The sequence below is a fragment of the Salvelinus namaycush genome, chromosome 6 (genome assembly GCF_016432855.1).
Source record: "Salvelinus namaycush isolate Seneca chromosome 6, SaNama_1.0, whole genome shotgun sequence".
In the NCBI taxonomy this organism is placed as follows: Eukaryota; Metazoa; Chordata; class Actinopteri; order Salmoniformes; family Salmonidae; genus Salvelinus; species Salvelinus namaycush.
In genome coordinates, this window is record NC_052312.1 from 41,209,231 (window position 1) to 41,217,173 (window position 7,943).

The following is a 7,943-nucleotide window of genomic DNA, read 5'->3' on the forward strand; positions in this document are numbered from 1 at the left end:
TCTTTCTCTCTTTCTCTCTCTCTCTCTCTCTCTCTCTCTCTTTCTTTATCTCTCTCTCTTTCTTTATCTCTTTCTCTCTCTCTTTCTTTATCTCTTTCTATCTCTCTGGGGGTAAATATGAGTTGTTATTTACTTCGGAAGACTGTCCATTTGACATTTTTTCTCTTCTGCCATGTTCGCTGTATTTTTAGGTCAGAGTTTGTCTTTGGTGAGTCAAAATGTTTTACGAGTGTGAGTGTGACTGACCCGATGTGTGTGTGTGTGTGTGTGTGTGTGTGTGTGTGTGTGTGTGTGTGTGTGTGTGTGTGTGTGTGTGTGTGTGTGTGTGTGTGTGTGTGTGTGTGTGTGTGTGTGTGTGTGTGTGTTTGTGTGGAGTTAGTTACAACCATCAGAGCTACAGGGGAATGGACGCCGCAACATCTCCATACTGTCCACACACACACACACACACACACACACACACACACACACACACACACACACACACACACACACACACACACACACACACACACACACACACACACACACACGCACTTCTAATTCAAATAATCCAGGTTAGGGAAGGTTCCTGACCCAAATGGCAGTTACAACTGTAGCCTGATTCCAGATCTGTTTGTGCTGTCTTGCCAACTTCAATGACCATAGGAGCAAGACAGTACAAACAGATCTGGCACCAGGTTAGTAAAGCTCTTGTTCCCTTACAGTTTTTTACAATCACTTTGCCACTAATTTCGGAACCTTGATGTCATTTTTCAAAACTCTAGACACAAAACTCACAACCAATGATCAAAAAGCAAATTTTTCAAAACTCTAGACACAAAACTCACAACCAATGATCAAAAAGCAAATTTTTCAGAACTCTAACACTTTTTCCAATTGCTTGGATACAATACACATAAAGCTAAGATCATTTGTTCATTGAACTAAAATCACCTGTTCAAAATGACACAACTTAATTAACATCAAAGTATTACCATTTCAAAATGCAATTCACACATTACATCTGAGATGACTGTCTATTCATTTCATTACAATGATCTAACTATCAATTGATACAACTGCTCAAAATGATGAGTAACTGTTGCATTACTCTTAATGCATAGTTTTATGGAAACTGACAAACAATAATCCATGTTTAGATCATGAAAGTTTCAGGATAACGAGATCCATAGACACCAATTACTGTGGAATATGAACCAATTGGACTACATTATCTATGGATGTAATATTTCATCATCGTTCTTTATCAGACACTGTTTCTATGGTCCCATGTACCACTTTTCCAGACCATGTTTTCAGATTTGACATTACTCACCAGCCACTTTATTAGGTACACCTATCTAGTACTGGGTAGGACCCCCTTTTACCTCCACAACAGCCTGAATTATTCATGGTGTTGTACGTTAAGAGATGCCCTTCTGCACACCACTGTTTTAAACAGCTGTTATTTGAGCATTTGTGGCCTTTCTGTTAGCTTGAATGAGTCTGGACATTCTCCTCTGACCTCTCTCATTAACAAGGTGTTTTTGCCCACAGAACTGCCGCTCACTGAATGTGTTTTGTTTATCGCACCAATCTCTGTAAACTCTAGAGACTGTAGTGCATAAAAATCCCAGGAAGGCAGCTGTTTCTGAGATGCTGGAATCACCATGTGTAGCATCAACATCATACCACGGTCAAAGTTGCTTAGATTACGCATCTTGCCCGTTCTAATGTTTGGTCGAACAACATCTAAAGCTCTCTACTCTATATACTCTATATATTGAGTTGCAGGCAGCCACATGATCCGCTGTTTGAATGTAACCTTCCTTGATGAGCTAAATCAGGTCTGTAGAGCTGATGGCATGACCTATGTCATTGTGTGGGATAATGTCAGGTTCCACCATTCTCAAATGGTGCAAGCATGGTTTCAGGCCCATCCACAATTTACCACCCTGTACTTGCCCCCATACTCTCCTTTCCTAAAACCCGATTGAGGAATTTTTCTCCACATGGAGGTGGAAGGTATATGATAGGCGCCCTCACGAACAAGCCACCCTTCTCCAGGCCATGGATGACGCATGCAATGACATCACGGCAGACCAGTGTCAGGCCTGGATTCGTCATGCCCGAAGATTCTTCCCAAGATGTTTGGCTAATGAAAACATTAATTGTGATGTGGATGAGAACCTATGGCCAAATCCACAAGACAGGTTTGATGGAAATATAGAAGTACAGTAATCAATCCTTTGTTTTGCTTTTTACAGTAAGCCAGGTGAGGAACACTGCAGTTGATGTTTTACTGTAGTTTTTTTCTTTTTTTGTGGCTAATTATTTTTGCTTTGATTCAAAGAAACCTATTAGTGATTTTATTGTATTTAATCAATACATTTCAGATGTTGTTAAATGATTCCACTGTCTGTAGTATTCTCTTTTACTAGTCCTTTTACAGTGATGTACTTATGTGTAGTACCATAATGAAACATGTATCACATATTTTATACTACAATATTTAATGATTGTACGAACAACTACACAGTGAAACTATCGGTATCTTGTGTGTGGGTGATCTAAATGAATGCTCCTATGGTATTTCATGATAAATGAGTTATTTGAACCAATGATTCTGCAAGTGCAAGGTTTCTTTAAAGATATGAATGCACAATGCAATGTTTTGAACATTGGACAGCCTGCGTTACAAGTGATGACCGTTTTGAATTTTGTGTCTAGAGTTTTGAAAAATGACCACAAGGTTCTGAAATTAGTGCCAAAGGGATTGTAAAAAACGGTAACAGAGATGAACAGCTGGACTCTGTTAAAGTGAACTGAACAACCAGCTTCCTGCCCTCCTCTCCACCCAGTTTCACTAATGCAACAGCAGAGAAGAGGCCCTGTGTTACTGGCGGACCCAATTGGTCCTTTTATTATGACATCACAGTAATCACTAATATCACCTTTGCTTTCGTCTGAGACTCCACTTCCCACGACAGAGAGAGAGAGAGAGAGAGAGAGAGAGAGAGAGAGAGAAAGTGTCTGTGCGCCCTCTTGTATTTGAGGAAGAGATTGGGGAGGGTTATTGGAATAGGGGAGTGCTCAGTTTGAAGGACATCAATGCAGCGCGTTGAAGAAAAGCACTCATTGAAATTCATGGCTTAGTACCTATAGCATTGTGGTTTCAGTTGGAGATAGAGAGAGAGAGACAGAGCAAGAGAGAGAGAGAGAGAGAGAGAGAGAGAGAGAGAAATGAAAGAGAGAGGGGAGAGAGAGAGAGAGACTGACAGATTTCAATTAAAATGGCATTTACAAGAGCACGGACGGAAAGAGAGGAGAGGAGGGGGGTGTGTGTGGTGTGGTTTTTCCTCCAACGAGCCTGCAGTTTAAGGGACAAGGGCGCCTTAATGCTTGCTACCAAGTTGGCTACAACCATCCATGTATCTACCTATAGATGCCTACATCTTCCGTTCCATACAACAAAGCACCGATTGTTGTTGATTTAAACCAGTCAAATAGTCTCGTTGGTTTATACTGTATGATTGACAGTCCGTTAACAAATAACTCTCCTATACAGTAGTGAGGATAGCTGCTCCATACATCTTAAAAGCCACTATGTAAGAGATGGAATCTTCAAGTTAGTCTTCAAACTGAATTTTTCTCTACTTGCCGTCTCTGACATCAGAACCTACGCAGCTATAGAGGACGAATCAGGCATCTAGAGAGGCTCTTTGAAGAGGAACTTTAGCTCTAATAGTTGTATAAATTGTTGCAGCGAGGCTTTGAACGTCCTTCCCGTTTGATATTACATTGGGAGCCTTTAAAGGGTCTATTTAAAAGGGTCCTTTTAAGTGGAAGCTTTATGGGCGGCTGTGCTGTGTGATCACCACTCAGGGCAGAGGAGTGCAACTACACTGGTCCTCACCACGCACACACACACACACACGCAAACGTGTACATTTACGCGCGCCTGCACGTGCACAGGCACACACACGCTCAGACGCATTTACCCGGGACAGTGACGACTGGCGACTCTCGAAAGAGATGCAGAACAGCAGCTCGTCCCTCTCAGATCTCAGAGGACCCCTCTCTCTTCAGGCAGCTCCTCTGTGTGTCCTGGACTCCTCATGTTGTTGTGTCTGAGGCAGCCCTGGTGAGAGAGAGATCAGTCTCTCTGACTGGCATCCAGCCTGCCACAAAAACACCACCATCTTCTCATCCCTCAGCGGAAATACTGGAGGCAGGAGAGACCTGAGGCACTAAAATAGGCCTCTCTGTCTCCATCTGTCTCTCACTCTCTCTGACTTCCACCTATTGTCTCTGTCTACTTCTTTCTTTTTCTCTCCTCCCCCCTCTCTTTCCCCTTCTCCCCCCTCTTTCTTACTCTTTCACCTCCTCCATGTCTCTCTCTCCCTCCATTCCCCTCTCCTCTCTCAACATCTCTGTCTCTCCCTCCTCTCCTCCACTACAGTACTACTACCTCCTCTCCTCTCCTCCACTACAGTACTACTACCTCCTCTCCACCACTACAGTACTACTACCTCCTCTCCTCTCCTCCACTACAGTACTACTACCTCCTCTCCTCTCCTCCACTACAGTACTACTACCTCCTCTCCTCCACTACAGTACTACTACCTCCTCTCCTCCACTACAGTACTACTACCTCCTCTCCTCTCCTCCACTACAGTACTACTACCTCCTCTCCTCTCCTCCACTACAGTACTACTACCTCCTCTCCTCCACTACAGTACTACTACCTCCTCTCCTCCACTACAGTACTACTACCTCCTCTCCTCTCCTCCACTACAGTACTACTACCTCCTCTCCACCACTACAGTACTACTACCTCCTCTCCACCACTACAGTACTACTACCTCCTCTCCTCCACTACAGTATTACTACCTCCTCTCCTCTCCTCCACTACAGTACTACTACCTCCTCTCCTCTCCTCCACTACAGTACTACTACCTCCTCTCCTCCACTACAGTACTACTACCTCCTCTCCTCCACTACAGTACTACTACCTCCTCTCCTCTCCTCCACTACAGTACTACTACCTCCTCTCCTCTCCTCCACTACAGTACTACTACCTCCTCTCCTCCACTACAGTACTACTACCTCCTCTCCTCTCCTCCACTACAGTACTACTACCTCCTCTCCTCTCCTCCACTACAGTACTACTACCTCCTCTCTTCCACTACAGTACTACTACCTCCTCTCCACCACTACAGTACTACTACCTCCTCTCCACCACTACAGTATTACTACCTCCTCTCCTCCACTACAGTACTACTACCTCCTCTCCTCCACTACAGTATTACTACCTCCTCTCCTCTCCTCCACTACAGCACTACTACCTCCTCTCCTCTCCTCCATTACAGTACTACTACCTCCTCTCCTCCACTACAGTACTACTACCTCCTCTCCTCCACTACAGTACTACTACCTCCTCTCCTCTCCTCCACTACAGTACTACTACCTCCTCTCCTCCACTACAGTACTACTACCTCCTCTCCACCACTACAGTACAACTACCTCCTCTCCTCCACTACAGTACTACTACCTCCTCTCCTCCACTACAGTACTACTACCTCCTCTCCTCTCCTCCACTACAGTACTACTACCTCCTCTCCTCCACTACAGCACTACTACCTCCTCTCCTCTCCTCCACTACAGTACTACTACCTCCTCTCCTCTCCTCCACTACAGTACTACTACCTCCTCTCCTCTCCTCCACTACAGTACTACTACCTCCTCTCCTCCACTACAGTACTACTACCTCCTCTCCTCCACTACAGTACTACTACCTCCTCTCCTCCACTACAGTACTACTACCTCCTCTCCTCCACTACAGTACTACTACCTCCTCTCCTCCACTACAGTACTACTACCTCCTCTCCTCCACTACAGTACTACTACCTCCTCTCCTCTCCTCCACTACAGTACTACTACCTCCTCTCCTCCACTACAGTACTACTACCTCCTCTCCTCCACTACAGTACTACTACCTCCTCTCCTCCACTACAGTACTACTACCTCCTCTCCTCTCCTCCACTACAGTACTACTACCTCCTCTCCTCCACTACAGTACTACTACCTCCTCTCCTCCACTACAGTACTACTACCTCCTCTCCTCCACTACAGTACTACTACCTCCTCTCCTCTCCTCCACTACAGTACTACTACCTCCTCTCCTCTCCTCCACTACAGTACTACTACCTCCTCTCCTCCACTACAGTACTACTACCTCCTCTCCACCACTACAGTACTACTACCTCCTCTCCTCCACTACAGCACTACTACCTCCTCTCCTCTCCTCCACTACAGTACTACTACCTCCTCTCCTCTCCTTCACTACAGTACTATTACCTCCTCTCCTCCACTACAGTACTACTACCTCCTCTCCTCCACTACAGTACTACTACCTCCTCTCCACCACTACAGTACTACTACCTCCTCTCCTCCACTACAGTACTACTACCTCCTCTCCACCACTACAGTACTACTACCTCCTCTCCTCCACTACAGTACTACTACCTCCTCTCCTCCACTACAGTACTACTACCTCCTCTCCACCAGAGAGAGAGAGAGAGGAGGGAGATGGAGAGGGAGAGGGAGGGAGGGGGAGAGAGAGAGAGAGAGAGGGGGATAGAGAAATCATATTAGTGGTAGATGGGTCTGTAGACCTGTAGTTGAAGACCAACGGTCTTTGTAGGAGCCCTGCAAGATGAATCAGATGACTGTCTGATTTGGCTCATCCTACAGCCCCAGAACGAGCCATGCTAGAAAACATTGATGGGTATGGTTGTAAACTTCTGGGAACTTTCAATACATTTTCTGGTTTTCCAGAAATCGTGGTTGGAAGGTTCTGAATTTCCTGCTTATTCCGGGAGTCCTCCAAACGTGATTGCTGGAAAACCAGTGAATTTATTGAAAGTTCCCTGGTTTTTGAAACCCTATTGATGAGGGTCATAACCATGTCTGACTGATTGACTGATGGGCTACAGGCCTGACAGCAGCCAGTTGGACTAACAGAGAGTGGGCTGATGGGAGAAGGCCTATTTAAACATCCTCATTCACAACAATGAAGGGGGTGGAGTTCCCCCTCCATCACAAACACACTACAGACTCCTCGAGGGTCATGTGCTGTGAGATTTTTATGAGCAAAATAAATGTGTTGAACATGCCTGCCTCCCATTCCATCCTCTCTGGGGATAGCTCAGAGGCGTCGCGGTTAGCGCTGGCCGGACAGAGCTGAGCACAGTTAACTCTGTCAAAGTCATACACATCAGTCATTTTACATTCACACTTCTCTCCTCTCTCTCTGTGTGTGTGTGTGTGTGTGTGTGTGTGTGTGTGTGTGTGTGTGTGTGTGTGTGTGTGTGTGTGTGTGTGTGTGTGTGTGTGTGTGTGTGTGTGTGTGTGTGTGTGTGTGTGTGAGACAGGGGTGAGATGGAGGGAGGGACGGAGGCTTATCAAACGGAGGCCGTGGATCCCAATGTTTTCCTTCCCTAATTGCACAAAGCCGGTTTCATGCTCTCTGACTTCCTGCCTGAGTGCACTGAGGGTCATGGGGACATTATGTATTACACATTAAAGAGCTGCTCCCAGACACATGTTCACAGACGCACAATTTCTTGCACACACTCACGCACACACGCACACACAGACAAGTCCCAGTCAGAGAGCATATGCCAGGATCAATTAAGCCAAGTGTTAATTTAACGGATCTACACAGTCCAACTCCCTCCTCCCCCAGTCCTCCTCTCCTCCCTCCACAGTTCAGTGGTGATCTGAGGTTCTGTTCTTTCAGTCCCAGTGGCTGTACATCCCACCCGTTTGATGTGGCTTCAGCCCCGGTCCATTGATTTACACAGCAGCCCGGTGCACTAATAACTTAAACGCCCCAGTATTTAAATCTTCATTAGAGGGGAGATGAGGGGGGGGGGAACAGAAGAGACTTTGGCCGC

The 7,943-nt window shown here is 45.8% G+C and overlaps 1 protein-coding gene across 6 annotated transcripts in view; it reads left to right on the forward strand.

The window, feature by feature from the left end:
• LOC120050023 (signal peptide, CUB and EGF-like domain-containing protein 1) overlaps nt 1-7,943 on the forward strand; it is a 126,607-nt gene that overhangs the window by 68,193 nt on the left and 50,471 nt on the right. The gene's annotated exons all lie outside the window — the stretch shown is intronic.